Here is a 21,576-nt window from a genome sequence, read left to right on the forward strand (position 1 = left end):
CCCTTCGGGGAGACTTCGGGTCCCTTCGGGGAGACTTCGGGCCCCTTCGGGTGGGTTCGGGCCCCTTCGGGGAGACTTCGGGTCCCTTCGGGTGCGTTCGGCTCCACTCGGACCCCTTCGGGTGCGTTCGGGTCCCTTCGGGTGCGTTCGGGTCCCTTCGGGTGCGTTCGGGTCCCTTCGGGTGGGTTCGGGTCCCTTAGGGTTTGTTCGGCTCCACTCGGGCCCCTTCGGGTGGGTTCGGGTCCCTTCGGGTGCGTTCGGCTCCACTCGGACCCCTTCGGGAAGACTTCGGGTCCCTTCGGGTGCGTTCGGCCCCGGCCGGGACTCGGGCGCCGCTCGGCTCCGCTCGGGCGCCGCTCGGCTCCGCTCGGGCGCCGCTCGGCTCCGCTCGGGCGCCGTTCGGCTCCGCTCGGGCCCATTCGGCTCCGCTCGGATCTTTCCGTCTCCGCTCGTTTTCCCGCGCTTTCCCTCAGAGCGCGAAGCGAAGCGCGGGGACCCCCGGGGCCGCTTTTTTCGCGCTTTTCCCGAGGTGACAACAGCGGGGGCTTTGGGGACACAGCTCGGGGAGCCTCAGCGGGAGGGTTTTGGGTTGAAAAAGCGCTATTTTGGGTCAATTTCGAGGTGGTTTGTGGCCCTCCCGGCGGGGCAAGATGGCGGCTCCGGACATCGAGGGGCTGCTGGGTGAGTAATGAGGGGGAATTAGGGGTGATTAGCGCGAATTAGGGGGTAATTAGGGGGCAGCGGGGATACGGGGGGGTGGGGGGGGTGTTAATTAGCGCTGCTGAGGGTGTTAATTGTTAATGAATGCAGAGGAGGAGCCGTTGCAGGAGCTGCACCCCGGGCTGGCCCCGCTGAGGGGGATTGGGGGGGTGGGAGCGGAGCTGGAGAGGGAGGTGAGACAGGTAAGGGGGCATTGGGGACAATGGGGACAGAGAGAGAGAGTGTGTGCGGATCAGCAGTGATCACCCCAAACCTGCCCCGCAGACACGGCACCCAAAATCCTGCACCCCAAAATACTCTTCCCAAACCTGCACCCCAGATCCTGACCCCAAGCCCTGCACCAAAACCCTGCCCCTCAATCCTGCATCCCCAAATCCTCCACCCCCGATCCTGTCTTCCCAAACCCTGCACCCCAGATCCTGCACCCCCAAATTCGGCCCTACCAAACTCTGCACCCCTAAACCCTACAACTGAAACCTTGCACCCCCTAATCCTGCCCTCCCTACCTTCCTGAACCCCGAAACCTGCACCCCAAACCCTGCATTCCCAAATCTTTCCGTCCTATACCCTACACCCCTAAACCTGCCCCCAAACCCTGCACCCCAAAGAATTCCCTCCCAAACCCTGCACCTCCAAATCCTGCACCTCAAAGGCCTGGCAACCCAAACCCTTCAACCCCATCCCTGCAACACCAAATCCTGTACCCCAAACCCAGCACCCCAGAATCCTGCACCCCAAATCCTGCCTGCCAAACCTTTCACTGCAAACCCCTGCACCCCAAGATTGTGCTGCCCTAAACACTGAACCCCCAAATCCTGAAGACCCGGATCCTTGCCTCCCAAGACTCTGCACCCCCAAATCCTGCACCCAAATCTCTCATCCCCACCACCCTGCACTCCCAACCCCTGCACCCCAAAACTCCACACCTCCAAATCCTGAACCCTGAAACCCCGCACCCCCAAATCCTGTGCCCCAGTCCTGTGAACCCCACACTCTGCAACCTTAAATTTCCCCCCAATCCCCTGCACCCCAAACGCTGCACTCTTAGACCTGACTTCTAAACCCCAAGGGCCCATTGTGACATCCCAGAACCTCCTATTGTCCCCAGGGCCCATTGTGACATCCTGGGGACCCCCATTGTCCCCAGGGCCCATTGTGACATTCAGGGGCCTCCTCTTTGTCCCCAGGGCCCATTGTGACATCCTGGGGACCGCCCCTTGTCACTGGGGCCCATTGTGACGTCCCAGGACCCCCCGTTGTCCCCAGGGTTCATTGTGACGTCTTAGGACCCCCCATTGTCCCCAGGGCCCATTTTGACATCCTGGGGACCCCTCTTTGTCCCCAGGGCCCATTGTGACATCCTGGGGACCCCCCCTTGTCACTGGGGCCCATTGTGACGTCCCAGGATCCCTCCTTGTCCCCAGGGCCCATTGTGACGTCTTAGGACCCCCCATTGTCCCCAGGGCCCATTGTGACATTCAGGGCACCCCCTTGTCCCCAGGGCCCATTGTGACATTCCGGGGACGCCTCTTTGTCCCCAGGGCACATTGTGACATCCTGGGGACCCCCCCTTGTCACTGGGGCCCATTGTGACGTCCCAGGATCCCCCATTGTCCCCAGGGCCCATTGTGACATTCAGGGGACTCCTCTTTGTCCCCAGGGCCCATTGTGACATTCCGGGGACGCCTCTTTGTCCCCAGGGCCCATTGTGACATCCTGGGGATCCCTCCTTGTCCCCAGGACCCATTGTGACATTCAGGGGGCCCCTTTGTCACTGGGGCCCATTGTGACATCCCAGGACCCCACATTGTCCCCAGGACACATTGTGACATCGTGGGGACCCCACTTGTCCCCAGGACCCATTGTGACACTATGGGGTCCCCCCCTTGTTCCCAGGGCCCATTGTGACACCGTGGGTACCACCCTTGTCCCCAGAGCCCATTGTGACATCCAGGGGACCCCCTTTGTCCCCAGGGCCCATTGTGACATCGCAGGACCCCCCCTGGTCCCCAGGGCCCATTGTGACATCCTGGGGACCCCTTTTGTCCCCAGGGCTTATTGTGACACCATGGGGACCTCCCTTGTCCCCAGGGCCCATTGTGACATCCCGTGACCCCCCTTTGTCCCCAGTGCTATTGTGAAATCCTGGGGACCCCCTTTGTGCCCAGGGCCCATTGTGGCACCATGGGGAACGCCTTTGTCACTGGGGGCCATTGTGACATCCCAGGGTTCCACTTTGTCCCCAGGGCTCGTTCTGACACCTTGGGGACTCCCATTGTCCCCAGGGCCCATTGTGACATCCTGGGGCTCCCCCTTTGTCCCCAGGGTCCATTGTGACATCCTGGGCAACCCCATTGTCCCCAGGGCCCATTGTGACATCTGGGGGACCCCCTTGTCCCGAGGACCCATCGTGGCACCGTGGGGCCCTCCTTGTCACTTGGGCCCATTGTGACACCATGGGGACGCCCCCTTTGTCCCCAGTACCCATTGTGACATCCTGCTAACCCCCTTTGTCCCCAGGGCCCATTTTGACATTCAGGGGACCCACCATTGTCCCCAGGGCCCATTGTGACATCCTGCTATCCCCCTTTGTCCCCAGGGCCCATTTTGACATTCAGGGGACCCACCATTGTCCCCAGGGCCCATTGTGACATCCTGGGCAACTCCAATGTCCCCAGGGCCCATTGTGACATCTGGGGGACCCCCTTGTCCCCAGGACCCATCGTGGCACCGTGGGTGCCCTCCTTGTCACTTGGGCCCATTGTGACACCATGGGGACTCCCCCTTTGTCCCCAGTGCCCATTGTGACATCCTGCGGACCCCCCCTTTGTCCCCAGGGCCCATTTTGACATGCAGGACACCCACCATTGTCCCCAGGGCCCATTGTGACCTTCAAGGGACCCCCATTGTTCCCAGGGCCCATTGTGACGTCCTGGGGACCCCCTCTGTTCCCAGGGCTCATTGTGACTTTCAGGGGACCCCCCCCTTGTCCCCAGGGCTGATTGTGACGTCCTAGGGCCCCTCTGTGTCCCCAGGGCCCATTGTGACACTTTAGAGACCCCTCTTTGTCCCCAGGGCCCATTGTGACATCCTGGGGACCCCCCCTTGTCCCCAGGGCCCATTGTGACATCCTCGGCACCCCCTTGTCCCCAGGGCCCATTGTGACATCCTGGGGACCCCCTCTTGTCCCCAGGGCCCATTGTGACGTCCCAGGACCCCCCATTGTCCCCAGGGCCCATTGTGACATCCTGGGGATCCCTCCTTGTCCCCAGGGCCCATTGTGACGTCCCAGGACCCCAGATTGTCCCCAGGGCCCATTGTGACATCCTGGGGACCCCCTTTGTCACTGGGGCCCATTGTGACGTCCCAGGACCCCACATTGTCCCCAGGGCCCATTGTGACATCCTGGGGACCCCCTTTGTCTCCAGGGCCCATTGTGACGTCCCAGGACCCCCCATTGTCCCCAGGGTCCATTGTTACATCCTGGGGACCCCCTTCTCCCCAGGACCCATCGTGACACCATGGGGACCCTCCTTGTCACTGGGGACCCATTCCGACACCCTGGGGAGCCCCCCTTGTCCTCAGGGCCCGTTGTGACATCCTGGGCATCCCCCTTTTTCCCCCTGGACCATTGTAACACCGTGGGGACCCCCTTTGTCCCCAGGGCCCATTGTGACACTGTGGGACCCCCCCTTTGTCCCCAGGGCCTATTATTCCGTCCCGGGACCCCCATTGTCCCCAGGGCCCATTGTGACACTTGGGGACCCCCCTTGTCACTGGGGACCCATTGTGACACCATGGGGACCACCCCTTGTCCTCAGGGCCTATTGTGAACATCCTGGGGAACCTCCATTGTCCCCAGAGCCCACTGTGAGTCCTGGGGACCCCCTTGTCCCCAGGTCCCATTGTGACATCCTGGGGAGCCTCTTTGTCCCCAGGGCCCATTGTGACGTCCCAGGACCCCCCATTGTCCCCAGGGCCCATTGTGGCATCCTGGGGACCTCCTTGTCCCCAGGACCCATCGTGGCACCGTGGGGACCTCCCTTGTCACTGGGGACCCTTTGTGACACCATGGGGACCTCCCATTGTCCTCAGGGCCCATTGAGACATCCTGGGGACCCCCTTTGTCTCCAGGGCCCATTGTGACATCCCAGGAACCCCATTGTCCCAAGGGCCCATTGTGACACCATGGGGACCCCCCCTTTGTCCCCAGTGCCCATTGTGACATCCTGCCCACCCCCCTTTGTCCCCAGGGTCCATTGTGACATCCTGGGCAACCCCATTGTCCCCAGGGCCCATTGTGACATCTAGGGGGACGCCCTTGTCCCCAGGACCCATCGTGGCACCGTGGGGACCCCCATTGTCCCCAGGGCCCATTGTGACATCCCAGGAACCCCATTGTGCCAAGAGCAGATTGTAACATCCTGGGGACCCCCCTTTTTCTCCAGGACGCATTGTGACACCGTGGGGACCTCATTAGTCCCCAGGGCCCATTGTGACATTGTAGGGACCTCCTTTTGTCCCCAGGGCTCATTGTGGCACCATGGGGACCCCCCCGTGTCACTGGGGACCCATTGTGACACCATGGGGACCCCCCCATGTCCTCAGGGTCCATTGTGACATCCTGGGCACCCCCCATTGTCCCCAGGACCCATTGTGACATCCTGGCCACCCCCTTGCTCCCAGGGCCCATTTTAGCACCATGGGGACCGCCTTTGACCCCAGGGCCCCTTGTGGCACCATGGCAACCACTTTTGTTCCCAGGGCCCATTGTGACATTCAGGGGACCCCATTGTCCCCAGGGCCTATTGTGACACCATGGGGACCCCTCCTTGTCACTGGGGACCCATTGTGACACCATGGGGACCCCCCCATGTCCTCAGGACTCATTTTCACATCCTGGGCACCCCCCATTGTCCCCAGGGCCCATTGTGACATCCCAGAACCTCCTATTGTCCCCAAGGCCCATTGTGACATCCTGGGGACCCCCATAGTCCCCAGTGCCCATTGTGACATTCCAGGACCCCCCATTGTCCCCAGGGCCCATTGTGACATCCTCGGCACGCCCTTGTCCCCAGGGCCCATTGTGACATTCAGGGGACCCCTCTTTGTCCTCAGGGCCCATTGTGACATCCTGGGGACCCCCCCTTGTCACTGGGGCCCATTGTGACGTCCCAGGACCCCCCATTGTCCCCAGGGCCCATTGTGACATCCTGGGGATCCCTCCTTGTCCCCAGGGCCCATTGTGACGTCCCAGGACCCCACATTGTACCCAGGACCCATTGTGACATTCAGGGGACCCCCTTTGTCACTGGGGCCCATTGTGACATCCCAGGACCCCACATTGTCCCCAGGACCTATTGTGACATCCTGGGGACCCCACTTGTCCCCAGGACCCATTGTGACACTATGGGGACCACCCCTTGTGCCCAGGGCCCATTGTGACACTGTGGGTACCACCCTTGTCCGCAGGGCTCATTGTGACATCCCAGGACCCCCATTGTCCCCAGGGCCCATTGTGACATTCAGGGGACCCCCCTTTGTCCCCAGGGCCCATTCTGATACCGTGGGGACCCCCTTTGTCCCCAGGGCATATTGTGACATCCTGGGGACGCCCTTTGTCCCCAGGACCCATTTTGACACCGTCGACACCCCCGTTTGTCCCCAGGGCCCATTGTGACATCCTGGGGACACTCCTTGTCCCCAGAGCCCATTGTGACATCCAGGGGACCCCCTTTCTCCCCAGGGCCCATTGTGACATTGCAGTACCCCCCCTGGTCCCCACGGCCCATTGTGGCACCATGGGGACCCCCTTTTGTCACTGGGGCCCATTGTGACATCCCAACACCCCACTTTGTCCCCAGGGCTTATTGTGACACCATGGGGACCTCCCTTGTCCCCAGGGCCCACTGTGACATCCCATGACCCCCATTTGTACCCAGTGCTATTGTCAAATCCTGGGGACCCCCTTTGTCCCCAGGGACCATTGTGGCACCATGGGGAACCCCTTTGTCACTGGGGCCCATTGTGACATCCCAGGACCCCACATTGTCCCCAGGACCCATTGTGACATCCTGGGGACCCCACTTGTCCCCAAAACCCATTGTGACACTATGGGGACCCCACCTTGTTCCCAGGGCCCATTGTGAAACCATCGACACCCCCCTTGTCCGCAGGGGTCATTGTGACATCCTGGGGACCCTCCTTGTCCCCAGAGCCCATTGTGACATCCAGGGGACCCCCTTTCTCCCCAGGGCCCATTGTGACATCGCAGGACCCCCCTGGTCCCCAGGGCCCATTGTGACATCCCAGGACCCCCCATTGTCCCCAGGGCCCATTGTGACATCCCAGGACCCCCCATTGTCCCCAGGGCCCATTGTGACATCCTCGGCACCCCTTTGTCCCCTGGGCCCATTGTGACATCCTGGGGAACCCCCCTTGTCCCCAGGGCCCATTGTGACGTCCCAGGACCCCCTATTGTCCCCAGGGGCCATTGTGACATCCTAGGGATCCCTCCTTGTCCCCAGGGCCCATTGTGACATTCAGGGGACCCCTCTTTGTCCCTAGGGCCCATTGTGACATCCTGGGGATCCCTCCTTGTCCGCAGGACCCATTGTGACGTCCCAGGATCCCCATTGTCCCCAGGACCTATTGTGACATTCAGGGGACCCCCTTTGTCACTGGGGCCCATTGTGACACCATGGAGACCCCTGCTTGTCCCCAGGGCCCATTGTGACATCCCAGGACCCCCCTTTGTCCCCAGGGCCCATTGTAGCACCATGGGGACCCCCTTTGACCCCAGGGCCCATTGTGGCACCATGGCAACCCCTTTTGTCCCCAGGGCCCATTGTGACATTCTTGGACCCCACTTTGTCCCCAGGACCTATTGTGACACCATGGGGACCCCTCCTTGTCACTGGGGACCCATTGTGACACCATGGGGACCCCCCCTTGTCCTCAGGACTCATTCTCACATCCTGGACACCCCCCATTGTCCCCAGGGCCCATTGTGACATTCAGGGGACCCCTCTTTGTCCCCAGGGCCCATTGTGACATGCTGGGGACTCTCTTTGTCCCCAGGGCCCATTGTGACATCCTGGGGACCCTCCTTGTCCCCAGAGCCCATTGTGACATCCAGGGGACCCCCTTTGTCCCCAGGGCCCATTGTGGCACCATGAGGACCCGCTTTGTCACTGGGCCCCATTGTGACATCCCAGGACCCCCCTTTGTCCCCAGGGCCCATTGTGACATCCCAGGACCCCACTTTGTCCCCAGGGCTTATTGTGACACCATGGGGATCTCCCTTGTCCCCAGGGCCCATTGTGACATCCCATGACCCCACTTTGTCCCCAGTGCTATTGTGAAATCCTGGGGACCCCTTATGTCCCCAGGGCCCATTATGACACCATGGGGAACCCCTTTGTCACTGGGGGCCATTGTGACATTCCAGGATTCCACTTTGTCCCCAGGGCTCGTTCTGACACCTTGGGGACTCCCATTGTCCCCAGGGCCCATTGTGACATCCTGGGGACCCCCATTGTCCCCAGGGCCCATTGTGACATTCCAGGACCCCCCATTGTCCCCAAGGCCCATTGTGACATCCACTGCACCCCCTTGTCCCCAGGGCCCATTGTGACATTCAGGGCACCCCTCTTTGTCCCCAGGGCCCATTGTGACATCCTGGGGACCCCCACTTGTCACTGGGGCCCATTGTGACATCCCAGGCCCCCCATTGTCCCCAGGGCCCATTGTGACATTCAGGGCACCCCCTTGTCCCCAGGGCCCATTGTGACATTCCGGGGACGACTCTTTGTACCCAGGGCACACTGTGACATCCTGGGGACCCCCCCTTGTCACTGGGGCCCATTGTGACGTCCCAGGACCCCCCATAGTCGCCAGGGCCCATTGTGACATCCTGGGGATCCCTTCTTGTCCCCAGGGCCCATTGTGACGTCCCAGGACCTCCCATTGTCCCCAGGACCTATTGTGACATTCAGGGGAGCCCCTTTGTCACTGGGGCCCATTGTGACACCATGGAGACCCCCGCTTGTCCTCAGGGTCCATTGTGACATCCTGGGCACCCCCCATTTTCCCCAGGACCCATTGTGACATCCTGGCCACCCACTTGCTCCCAGGGCCCGTTGTGGCACCATGGGGACACCCCCTTTGTCCCCAGGACCCACTGTGACATCCTGGGGATCCCTCCTTGTCCCCAGGGCCCATTGTGACGTCCCAGGACCGCAGATTGTCCCCAGGGCCCATTGTGACATCCTGGGGACCCCCTTTGTCACTGGGGCCCATTGTGACGTCCCAGGACCCCACATTGTCCCCAGGGCCCATTGTGACATCCTGGGGACCCCCTTTGTCTCCAGGGCCCATTGTGACGTCCCAGGACCCCCCATTGTCCCCAGGGTCCATTGTTACATCCTGGGGACCCCCTTCTCCCCAGGACCCATCGTGACACCATGGGGACCCTCCTTGTCACTGGGGACCCATTCCGACACCCTGGGGAGCCCCCCTTGTCCTCAGGGCCCGTTGTGACATCCTGGGCATCCCCCTTTTTCCCCCTGGACCATTGTAACACCGTGGGGACCCCCTTTGTCCCCAGGGCCCATTGTGACACTGTGGGACCCCCCCTTTGTCCCCAGGGCCTATTATTCCGTCCCGGGACCCCCATTGTCCCCAGGGCCCATTGTGACACTTGGGGACCCCCCTTGTCACTGGGGACCCATTGTGACACCATGGGGACCACCCCTTGTCCTCAGGGCCTATTGTGAACATCCTGGGGAACCTCCATTGTCCCCAGAGCCCACTGTGAGTCCTGGGGACCCCCTTGTCCCCAGGTCCCATTGTGACATCCTGGGGAGCCTCTTTGTCCCCAGGGCCCATTGTGACGTCCCAGGACCCCCCATTGTCCCCAGGGCCCATTGTGGCATCCTGGGGACCTCCTTGTCCCCAGGACCCATCGTGGCACCGTGGGGACCTCCCTTGTCACTGGGGACCCTTTGTGACACCATGGGGACCTCCCATTGTCCTCAGGGCCCATTGAGACATCCTGGGGACCCCCTTTGTCACTGGGGACCCATTGTGACATCCCAGGAACCCCATTGTCCCAAGGGCCCATTGTGACATCCTGGGGACCCCTCTTTGTCTCCAGGACATATTGTGACACCGTGGGGACCACATTAGTCCCCAGAGCCCATTGTGAAATCCTAGGAATCCCCTCTTGTCCCCAGGGCCCATTGTGACATCCCAGGACCCCCCTTTGTCCCCAGGGCTCATTGTGACATTCTAGGACCCCACTTTGTCCCCAGGGCCTATTGTGACACCATGGGGACCCCCCCTTTGTCCCCAGTGCCCATTGTGACATCCTGCCCACCCCCCTTTGTCCCCAGGGTCCATTGTGACATCCTGGGCAACCCCATTGTCCCCAGGGCCCATTGTGACATCTAGGGGGACGCCCTTGTCCCCAGGACCCATCGTGGCACCGTGGGGACCCCCATTGTCCCCAGGGCCCATTGTGACATCCCAGGAACCCCATTGTGCCAAGAACAGATTGTAACATCCTGGGGACCCCCCTTTTTCTCCAGGACATATTGTGACACCGTGGGGACCACATTAGTCCCCAGGGCCCATTGTGACATCCTAGGGATCCCCTCTTGTCCCCAGGGCCCATTGTGACGTCCCAGGACCCCACATTGTCCCCAGGGCCCATTGTGACCTCCTCGGCACCCCCTTGTCCCTAGGGCCCATTGTGACATTCACGGGACCCCCCTTTGTCCCCAGGACCCATTGTGACATCCTGGGGACCCTCCTTGTCCCCAGAGCCCATTGTGACATCCAGGGGACCCCCTTTGTCCCCAGGGCCCATTGTGACATCCTGGGGTCCCCCCTTTGTCCCCAGGGCCCATTGAAATGTCCCAGGACCACCGTTTGTCCCCAGGGTTCATTGTGACATCCTGGGGACCCCATTTGTCCCCACGGCCCATTGTGACAGCCCAGGACCTTACATTGTCCCCAGGGCCCATTGTGATATCTCGGGGAACCCCTTGTTCCCAAGGCCCATTGTGACATCCTGGGGACCCACCCTTGTCCCCAGGGCCCATTGTGACATCCCAGGACCCCCCCTGGTCCCCAGGCCCCATTGTGACATCCTGGGGACCCCCCTTGTCCTCAGGGTCCATTGTGACAGCCCAGGACCTTACATTGTCCCCAGGGCCCATTGTGATATCTCGGGGAACCCCTTGTTCCCAAGGCCCATTGTGACATCCTGGGGACCCACCCTTGTCCCCAGGGCCCATTGTGACATCCCAGGACCCCCCATTGTCCCCAGGGCCCATTGTGACATCCTCGGCACCCCCTTGTCCCCAGGGCCCATTGTGACGTCTCACGACCCCCCATTGTCCCCAGGGCCCATTGTGACATCCTGGGGATCCCTCCTTGTGCCCAGGGCCCATTGTGATGTCCCAGGACCCCCCATTGTCCCCAGGGCCCATTGTGACATGCTCTGCACCCCCTTGTCCCCAGGGCCCATTGTGACATCCTGGGGATCCCTCCTTGTCCCCAGGGCCCATTGTGACGTCCCAGGACCCCCCATTGTCCCCAGGACCTATTGTGACATTCAGGGGAGCCCCTTTGTCACTGGGGCCCATTGTGACACCATGGAGACCTCCGCTTGTCCTCAGGGCCCATTGTGACATCCTGGGCACCCCCCATTTTCCCCAGGACCCATTGTGACATCCTGGCCACCCCCTTGCTCCCAGGGCCCGTTGTGGCACCATGGGGACACCCCCTTTGTCCCCAGGGCCCATTGTGACATCCCAGGACCCCCCTTTGTCCCCAGGGCCATTGTAGCACCATGGGGACCCCCTTTGACCTCAGGGCCCATTGTGGCACCATGGCAACCCCTTTTGTCCCCAGGGCCCATTGTGACATTCTTGGACCCCACTTTGTCCCCAGGGCCTATTGTGACACCATGGGGACCCCCCCTTGTCCTCAGGACTCATTCTCACATCCTGGACACCCCCCATTGTCCCCAGGGCCCATTGTGACATCCTGGGGACCCTCCTTGTCCCCAGAGCCCATTGTGACATCCAGGGGACCCCCTTTGTCCCCAGGGCCCATTGTGGCACCATGAGGACCCTCTTTGTCACTGGGGCCCATTGTGACATCCCAGGACCCCCCTTTGTCCCCAGGGCCCATTGTGACATCCTGGGGACCCTCCTTGTCCCCAGAGCCCATTGTGACATCCCAGGACCCCCCTTTGTCCCCAGGGCCCATTGTGACATCCCAGGACCCCACTTTGTCCCCAGGGCTTATTGTGACACCATGGGGATCTCCCTTGTCCCCAGGGCCCATTGTGACATCCCATGACCCCCCTTTGTCCCCAGTGCTATTGTGAAATCCTGGGGACCCCTTTTGTCCCCAGGGCCCATTGTAACACCATGGGGAACCCCTTTGTCACTGGGGGCCATTGTGACATCCTGGGGATCCTCCTTGTCCCCAGAGCCCATTGTGACATCCCAGGACCACACTTTGTCCCCAGGGCTTATTGTGACACCATGGGGATCTCCCTTGTCCCCAGGGCCCATTGTGACATCCCATGACCCCCCTTTGTCCCCAGTGCTATTGTGAAATCCTGGGGACCCCTTTTGTCCCCAGGGCCCATTGTGACACCATGGGGAACCCCTTTGTCACTGGGGGCCATTGTGACATTCCAGGATTCCACTTTGTCCCCAGGGCTCGTTCTGACACCTTGGGGACTCCCATTGTCCCCAGGGCCCATTGTGACATCCTGGGCAACCCCATTGTCCCCAGGGCCCATTGTGACATCCTGGGGACCCCCATTGTCCCCAGGGCCCATTGTGACATTCCAGGACCCCCCATTGTCCCCAGGGCCCATTGTGACATCCACTGCACCCCCTTGTCCCCAGGGCCCATTGTGACATTCAGGGGACCCCTCTTTGTCCCCAGGGCCCATTGTGACATTCAGGGGACCCCCCCTTGTCACTGGGGCCCATTGTGACGTCCCAGGACCCCCCATTGTCCCCAGGGCCCATTGTGACATCCTGGGGATCCCTCCTTGTCCCCAGGGCCCGTTGTGACGTCCCAGGACCCCCCATTGTCCCTAGGACCCATTGTGACATTCAGGGGGCCCCTTTGTCACTGGGGCCCATTGTGACATCCCAGGACCCCACATTGTCCCCAGGACACATTGTCACATCCTGGGGACCCCACTTGTCCCCAGGACCCATTGTGACACTATGGGGACCCCCCCTTGTGCCCAGGGCCCATTGTGACACCGTGGGTACCACCCTTGTCCGCAGGGCTCATTGTGACATCCCAGGACCCCCCTTTGTCCCCAGAGCCCATTCTGATACCGTGGGGATCCCCTTTGTCCCCAGAGTCCATTGTGACATCCAGGGGACTCCCTTTGTCCCCAGGGCCCATTGTGACATCGCAGGACCCCCCTGGGCCCCAGGGCGCATTTTGACATCCTGGGGATGACCCCTTGTCAACGGGGCCCATTGTGACGTCCCAGGACCCCCCATTGTGTCCAGGGCCCATTGTGACATCCTGGGGATCCCTGCTTGGCCCCAGGGCCCATTGTGACGTCTTAGGACCCCCCGTTGTCCCCAGGGCCCATTGTGACATCCTGGGGATCCCTCCTTGTCCCCAGGGCCCATTGTGACGTCCCAGGACCCCCCACTGTCCTCAGGACCTATTGTAACATTCAGGGGACCCCCTTTGTCACTGGGGCCCATTGTGACATCCCAGGACCCCACATTGTCCCCAGGGCCCATTGTGACATCCTGGGGACCCCATTTTCCCCAGGACCCATTGTGACACTATGGGTACCCCCCCTTGTCCCCAGGGCCAATTGTGACGTCCCAGGACCCCCCATTGTTCCCAGGGCCCATTGTGATGTCCTTGGGAGCCCCCTCTCTTCCCAGGGCTCATTGTGACTCTCAGGGAACCCCACCTTGTCCCCAGGACTGACTGTGACGTCCTAGGGCCCCTCTGTGTCCCCAGGGCCCATTGTGACGTCCCAGGACCCCCATTGTCCCCATGGCCCATTGTGACATCCTCGGCACCCCCTTGTCCCCAGGGCCCATTGTGACATTCAGGGGACCCCTCTTTGTCCCCAGGGCCCATTGTGACATCCTGGGGACCCCCTCTTGTCCCCAGGGCCCATTGTGACGTCCCAGGACCCCCCATTGTCCCCAGGGCCCATTGTGACATTCAGGGGACCCCCTTTGTCACTGGGGCCCATTGTGACATCCCAGGACCCCCCTTTGTCCCCAGGGCCCATTGTGACATCCTGGGGATCCCCATGTCACTGGGGCCCACTGTGACGTCCCAGGACCCCGCATTGTCCCCAGAGCCCATTGTGACATCCTGGAGACCCCCTTTGTCTCCAGGGCCCATTGTGACGTCCCAGGACCCCCCATTGTCCCCAGGGTCCATTGTTACATCCTGGGGACCCCCTTGTCACTGGGACCCATCATGACACCATGGGGACCCTCCTTGTCACTGGGGACCCATTGTGACACCATGGGGACCCCCCCTTGTCCTCAAGGCCCATTGTGACATCCTGGGCATCCCCCCTGTCCCCCGGGACCATTGTAACACCGTGCGGACCCCCTTTGTCCCCAGGGCCCATTGTGACACTGTGGTGAACCCCCTTGTCCCCAGGTCCTATTGTTACGTCCCAGGACCCCCCATTGTCCCCAGGGCCCATTGTGACACCTTGGGGACCCCCTTGTCACTGGAGACCCATTGTGACAGCATGGGGACCACCCCTTGTCCTCAGGGCCTATTGTGAACATCCTGGGGAACCTCCATTGTCCCCAGAGCCCATTGTGAGTTCCTGGAGACCCCCTTGTCCCCAGGTCCCATTGTGACATCCTGGGGTCCCCCCTTTGTCCCCAGGGCCCATTGAAATGTCCCAGGATCACCGTTTGTCCCCAGGGTTCATTGTGACATCCTGGGGACCCCATTTGTCCCCACGGCCCATTGTGGCACCATGGGGAACCCCTTTGTCACTGGGGCCCATTGTGACATCCCAGGACCCCACTTTGTCCCCAGGGCTTATTGTGACACCATGGGGATCTCCCTTGTCCCCAGGGCCCATTGTGACATCCCATGACCCCCCTTTATCCCCAGTGCTATTGTGAAATCCTGGGGACCCCTTTTGTCCCCAGGGCCCATTGTGGCACCATGGGGAACCCCTTTGTCACTGGGGGCCATTGTGACATCCCAGGATTCCACTTTGTCCCCAGGGCTCGTTCTGACACCTTGGGGACTCCCATTGTCCCCAGGGCCCATTGTGACATCCTGGGCAACCCCATTGTCCCCAGGGCCCATTGTGACATCTGGGGAACGCCCTTGTCCCCAGGAGCCATCGTGGCACTGTGGGGACCCTCCTTGTCACTTGGGCCCATTGTGACACCATGGGGACCCCCCCTTTGTCCCCAGTGCCCATTGTGACATCCTGTGCGCCCCCCTTTGTCCCCAGGGCCCATTGTGAAATCTGGGGGACGCCCTTGTCCCCAGGACCCATCGTGGCACCGTGGGGACCCTCCTTGTCACTTGGGCCCATTGTGACACCATGGGGACCCCCCCTTTGTCTCCAGTACCCATTGTGACATCCTGGGGATCCCTCCTTGTCCCCAGGGCCCATTGTGACGTCCCAGGACCCCCCATTGTCCCCAGGACCCATTGTGACATTCTAGGACCCCACTTTGTCCCCAGGGCCTATTGTGACACCATGGGGAACCCTCCTTGTCACTGGGAACCCATTGTGACACCATGGGGAACCCCCCTTTGTCCCCAGTGCCAATTGTGACATCCTGCGCACCCCCCTTTGTCCCCAGGGTCCATTGTGACATCCTGGGCAACCCCATTGTCCCCAGGGCCCATTGTGACATCTAGGGGGACGCCCTTGTCCCCAGGACCCATCGTGGCACCGTGGGGACCCCCATTGTCCCCATTGCCCATTGTGACGTCCCAGGACCCCCATTGTCCCCAGGGCCCATTGTGACATCCCAGGACCCCACTTTGTCCCCAGGGCTTATTGTGACACCATGGGGATCTCCCTTGTCCCCAGGGCCCATTGTGACATTCAGGGGCCCCCGTTTGTCACTGGGGCCCATTGTGACATCCCAGGACCCCACATTTTCCCCAGGGCCCATTGTGACTTTCAGGGGACCCCACTTGTCCCCAGGACCCATTGTGACACTATAGGGACCCCCCCTTGTGCCCAGTGCCCATTGTGACACCGTGGGTACCACCCTTGTCCGCAGGGCCCATTGTGACATCCTGGGGACACCCCCTTGTCCCCAGGGCCCATTGTGACATCCTGGGGATCCCTCCTTGTCCCCAGGGCCCATTGTGACGTCCCAGGACCCCCCATTGTCCCCAGGACCCATTGTGACATTCAGGGGACCCCCTTTGTCACTGGGGCCCATTGTGAAATCCCAGGACCCCACATTGTCCCCAGGGCCCATTGTGACATCCTGGGGACCGCCCCTTTGTCCCCAGTGCCCATTGTGACATCCTGCGGACCCCCCTTTGTCCCCAGGACCCATTTTCACATTCAGGGGACCCACCATTGTCCTCAGGGCCCATTGTGAGGTCCCAGGACCCCCCATTGTCCCCAGGGCCCATTGTGACATCCTCGGCACCCCCTTGTCCCCAGAGCCCATTGTGACATCCCAGGACTCCCCATTGTCCCCAGGGCCCATTGTGACATCCTGGGGACCCCACTTGTCCCCAGGACCCATTGTGACACTATGGGGACCCCCCCTTGTGCCCAGGGCCCATTGTGAAACCGTGGGTACCACCCTTGTCTGCAGGGCTCATTGTGACATTCCAGGACCCCCCATTGTCCCCAGGGCCCATTGTGACATTCAGGGGACCCCCGTTTGTCCCCAGGGCCCATTCTGATACCGTGGGGACCCCCTTTGTCCCCAGGGCCCATTGTGACATGCTGGGGACGCTCTTTGACCCCAGGGCCCATTGTGACATCCTGGGGACCCTCCTTGTCCCCAGAGCCCATTGTGACATCCAGGGGACCCCCTTTGTCCCCAGGGCCCATTGTGGCACCATAGGGACCGCCTTTGTCACTGGGGCCCATTGTGACATCCAAGGACCCCCCATTGTCCCCAGGGCCCATTGTGATATCTGGGGGACCCCCTTGTTCCCAAGGCCCATTGTGACATCCTGGGGACCCTCCTTGTCCCCAGAGCACATTGTGACATCCAGGGGACCCCCTTTGTCCCCAGGGCCCATTGTGGCACCATAGGGACCCCCTTTGTCACTGGGGCCCATTGTGACATCCAAGGACCCCCCATTGTCCCCAGGGCCCATTGTGATATCTGGGGGACCCCCTTGTTCCCAAGGCCCATTGTGACATCCTGGGGACCCCCCCCTTGTCCCCAGGGCCCATTGTGACATCCCAGGACCCCCCATTGTCCCCAGGGCCCATTGTGACATCCTCGGCACCCCCTTGGTACCAGGGCCCATTGTGACATCCTGGGGACCCCCCCTTGTCCCCAGGGCCCATTGTGACGTCCCAGGACCCCCCATTGTCCCCAGGGCCCATTGTGACATTCTTGGACCCCACTTTGTCCCCAGGGCCCATTGTGGCACCATAGGGACCCCCCCTTGTCCCCATGGCCCATTGTGACATCCCAGGACCCCCCCTGGTCCCCAGGCCCCATTGTGACATCCTGGGGACCCCCTTTGTCCCAAGACTTCATTGTGACATCCTGGGGACCCCCCTTGTCCTCAGGGTCCATTGTGACAGCCCAGGACCTTACATTGTCCCCAGGGCCCATTGTGATATCTTGGGGACCCCCTTGTTCCCAAGGCCCATTGTGACATCCTGGGGACCCCACCTTGTCCCCAGGGCCCATTGTGACATTCAGGGGACCCCCCTTTGTCCCCAGGGCCCATTGTGACATCGTGGGGACCCCCTTTGTCCCAAGACTTCATTGTGACATCCTGGGGTCCCCCCTTGTCCTCAGGGTCCATTGTGACAGCCCAGGACCTTACATTGTCCCCAGGGCCCATTGTGATATCTTGGGGACCCCCTTGTTCCCAAGGCCCATTGTGACATCCTGGGCACCCCCCATTTTCCCCAGGACCCATTGTGACATCCTGGCCACCCCCTTGCTCCCAGGGCCCGTTGTGGCACCATGGGGACACCCCCTTTGTCCCCAGGGCCCATTGTGACATCCCAGGACCCCCCTTTGTCCCCAGGGCCATTGTAGCACCATGGGGACCCCCTTTGACCTCAGGGCCCATTGTGGCACCATGGCAACCCCTTTTGTCCCCAGGGCCCATTGTGACATTCTTGGACCCCACTTTGTCCCCAGGGCCTATTGTGACACCATGGGGACCCCCCCTTGTCCTCAGGACTCATTCTCACATCCTGGACACCCCCCATTGTCCCCAGGGCCCATTGTGACATCCTGGGGACCCTCCTTGTCCCCAGAGCCCATTGTGACATCCAGGGGACCCCCTTTGTCCCCAGGGCCCATTGTGGCACCATGAGGACCCTCTTTGTCACTGGGGCCCATTGTGACATCCCAGGACCCCCCTTTGTCCCCAGGGCCCATTGTGACATCCTGGGGACCCTCCTTGTCCCCAGAGCCCATTGTGACATCCCAGGACCCCCCTTTGTCCCCAGGGCCCATTGTGACATCCCAGGACCCCACTTTGTCCCCAGGGCTTATTGTGACACCATGGGGATCTCCCTTGTCCCCAGGGCCCATTGTGACATCCCATGACCCCCCTTTGTCCCCAGTGCTATTGTGAAATCCTGGGGACCCCTTTTGTCCCCAGGGCCCATTGTAACACCATGGGGAACCCCTTTGTCACTGGGGGCCATTGTGACATCCTGGGGATCCTCCTTGTCCCCAGAGCCCATTGTGACATCCCAGGACCACACTTTGTCCCCAGGGCTTATTGTGACACCATGGGGATCTCCCTTGTCCCCAGGGCCCATTGTGACATCCCATGACCCCCCTTTGTCCCCAGTGCTATTGTGAAATCCTGGGGACCCCTTTTGTCCCCAGGGCCCATTGTGACACCATGGGGAACCCCTTTGTCACTGGGGGCCATTGTGACATTCCAGGATTCCACTTTGTCCCCAGGGCTCGTTCTGACACCTTGGGGACTCCCATTGTCCCCAGGGCCCATTGTGACATCCTGGGCAACCCCATTGTCCCCAGGGCCCATTGTGACATCCTGGGGACCCCCATTGTCCCCAGGGCCCATTGTGACATTCCAGGACCCCCCATTGTCCCCAGGGCCCATTGTGACATCCACTGCACCCCCTTGTCCCCAGGGCCCATTGTGACATTCAGGGGACCCCTCTTTGTCCCCAGGGCCCATTGTGACATTCAGGGGACCCCCCCTTGTCACTGGGGCCCATTGTGACGTCCCAGGACCCCCCATTATCCCCAGGGCCCATTGTGACATCCTGGGGATCCCTCCTTGTCCCCAGGGCCCGTTGTGACGTCCCAGGACCCCCCATTGTCCCTAGGACCCATTGTGACATTCAGGGGGCCCCTTTGTCACTGGGGCCCATTGTGACATCCCAGGACCCCACATTGTCCCCAGGACACATTGTCACATCCTGGGGACCCCACTTGTCCCCAGGACCCATTGTGACACTATGGGGACCCCCCCTTGTGCCCAGGGCCCATTGTGACACCGTGGGTACCACCCTTGTCCGCAGGGCTCATTGTGACATCCCAGGACCCCCCTTTGTCCCCAGAGCCCATTCTGATACCGTGGGGATCCCCTTTGTCCCCAGAGTCCATTGTGACATCCAGGGGACTCCCTTTGTCCCCAGGGCCCATTGTGACATCGCAGGACCCCCCTGGGCCCCAGGGCGCATTTTGACATCCTGGGGATGACCCCTTGTCAACGGGGCCCATTGTGACGTCCCAGGACCCCCCATTGTGTCCAGGGCCCATTGTGACATCCTGGGGATCCCTGCTTGGCCCCAGGGCCCATTGTGACGTCTTAGGACCCCCCGTTGTCCCCAGGGCCCATTGTGACATCCTGGGGATCCCTCCTTGTCCCCAGGGCCCATTGTGACGTCCCAGGACCCCCCACTGTCCTCAGGACCTATTGTAACATTCAGGGGACCCCCTTTGTCACTGGGGCCCATTGTGACATCCCAGGACCCCACATTGTCCCCAGGGCCCATTGTGACATCCTGGGGACCCCATTTTCCCCAGGACCCATTGTGACACTATGGGTACCCCCCCTTGTCCCCAGGGCCAATTGTGACGTCCCAGGACCCCCCATTGTTCCCAGGGCCCATTGTGATGTCCTTGGGAGCCCCCTCTCTTCCCAGGGCTCATTGTGACTCTCAGGGAACCCCACCTTGTCCCCAGGACTGACTGTGACGTCCTAGGGCCCCTCTGTGTCCCCAGGGCCCATTGTGACGTCCCAGGACCCCCATTGTCCCCATGGCCCATTGTGACATCCTCGGCACCCCCTTGTCCCCAGGGCCCATTGTGACATTCAGGGGACCCCTCTTTGTCCCCAGGGCCCATTGTGACATCCTGGGGACCCCCTCTTGTCCCCAGGGCCCATTGTGACGTCCCAGGACCCCCCATTGTCCCCAGGGCCCATTGTGACATTCAGGGGACCCCCTTTGTCACTGGGGCCCATTGTGACATCCCAGGACCCCCCTTTGTCCCCAGGGCCCATTGTGACATCCTGGGGATCCCCATGTCACTGGGGCCCACTGTGACGTCCCAGGACCCCGCATTGTCCCCAGAGCCCATTGTGACATCCTGGAGACCCCCTTTGTCTCCAGGGCCCATTGTGACGTCCCAGGACCCCCCATTGTCCCCAGGGTCCATTGTTACATCCTGGGGACCCCCTTGTCACTGGGACCCATCATGACACCATGGGGACCCTCCTTGTCACTGGGGACCCATTGTGACACCATGGGGACCCCCCCTTGTCCTCAAGGCCCATTGTGACATCCTGGGCATCCCCCCTGTCCCCCGGGACCATTGTAACACCGTGCGGACCCCCTTTGTCCCCAGGGCCCATTGTGACACTGTGGTGAACCCCCTTGTCCCCAGGTCCTATTGTTACGTCCCAGGACCCCCCATTGTCCCCAGGGCCCATTGTGACACCTTGGGGACCCCCTTGTCACTGGAGACCCATTGTGACAGCATGGGGACCACCCCTTGTCCTCAGGGCCTATTGTGAACATCCTGGGGAACCTCCATTGTCCCCAGAGCCCATTGTGAGTTCCTGGAGACCCCCTTGTCCCCAGGTCCCATTGTGACATCCTGGGGTCCCCCCTTTGTCCCCAGGGCCCATTGAAATGTCCCAGGATCACCGTTTGTCCCCAGGGTTCATTGTGACATCCTGGGGACCCCATTTGTCCCCACGGCCCATTGTGGCACCATGGGGAACCCCTTTGTCACTGGGGCCCATTGTGACATCCCAGGACCCCACTTTGTCCCCAGGGCTTATTGTGACACCATGGGGATCTCCCTTGTCCCCAGGGCCCATTGTGACATCCCATGACCCCCCTTTATCCCCAGTGCTATTGTGAAATCCTGGGGACCCCTTTTGTCCCCAGGGCCCATTGTGGCACCATGGGGAACCCCTTTGTCACTGGGGGCCATTGTGACATCCCAGGATTCCACTTTGTCCCCAGGGCTCGTTCTGACACCTTGGGGACTCCCATTGTCCCCAGGGCCCATTGTGACATCCTGGGCAACCCCATTGTCCCCAGGGCCCATTGTGACATCTGGGGAACGCCCTTGTCCCCAGGAGCCATCGTGGCACTGTGGGGACCCTCCTTGTCAC

General features: G+C 61.4%; 1 long non-coding RNA gene across 1 annotated transcript in view; it reads left to right on the forward strand.

Moving 5' to 3' along the window:
- The first annotated feature begins 447 nt into the window (after nucleotides 1–447).
- LOC139826135 (uncharacterized) overlaps nucleotides 448–21,576 on the forward strand; it is a 38,985-nt gene continuing 17,856 nt past the window's right edge. The window contains exons 1-2 of the long non-coding RNA XR_011736171.1: nucleotides 448–529; nucleotides 622–681. This is a non-coding gene — a long non-coding RNA (uncharacterized lncRNA). The remainder of the gene's footprint in view (nucleotides 530–621; nucleotides 682–21,576) is intronic.

This window comes from Patagioenas fasciata, chromosome 35, assembly GCF_037038585.1.
Source record: "Patagioenas fasciata isolate bPatFas1 chromosome 35, bPatFas1.hap1, whole genome shotgun sequence".
Classification (NCBI taxonomy): Eukaryota; Metazoa; Chordata; class Aves; order Columbiformes; family Columbidae; genus Patagioenas; species Patagioenas fasciata.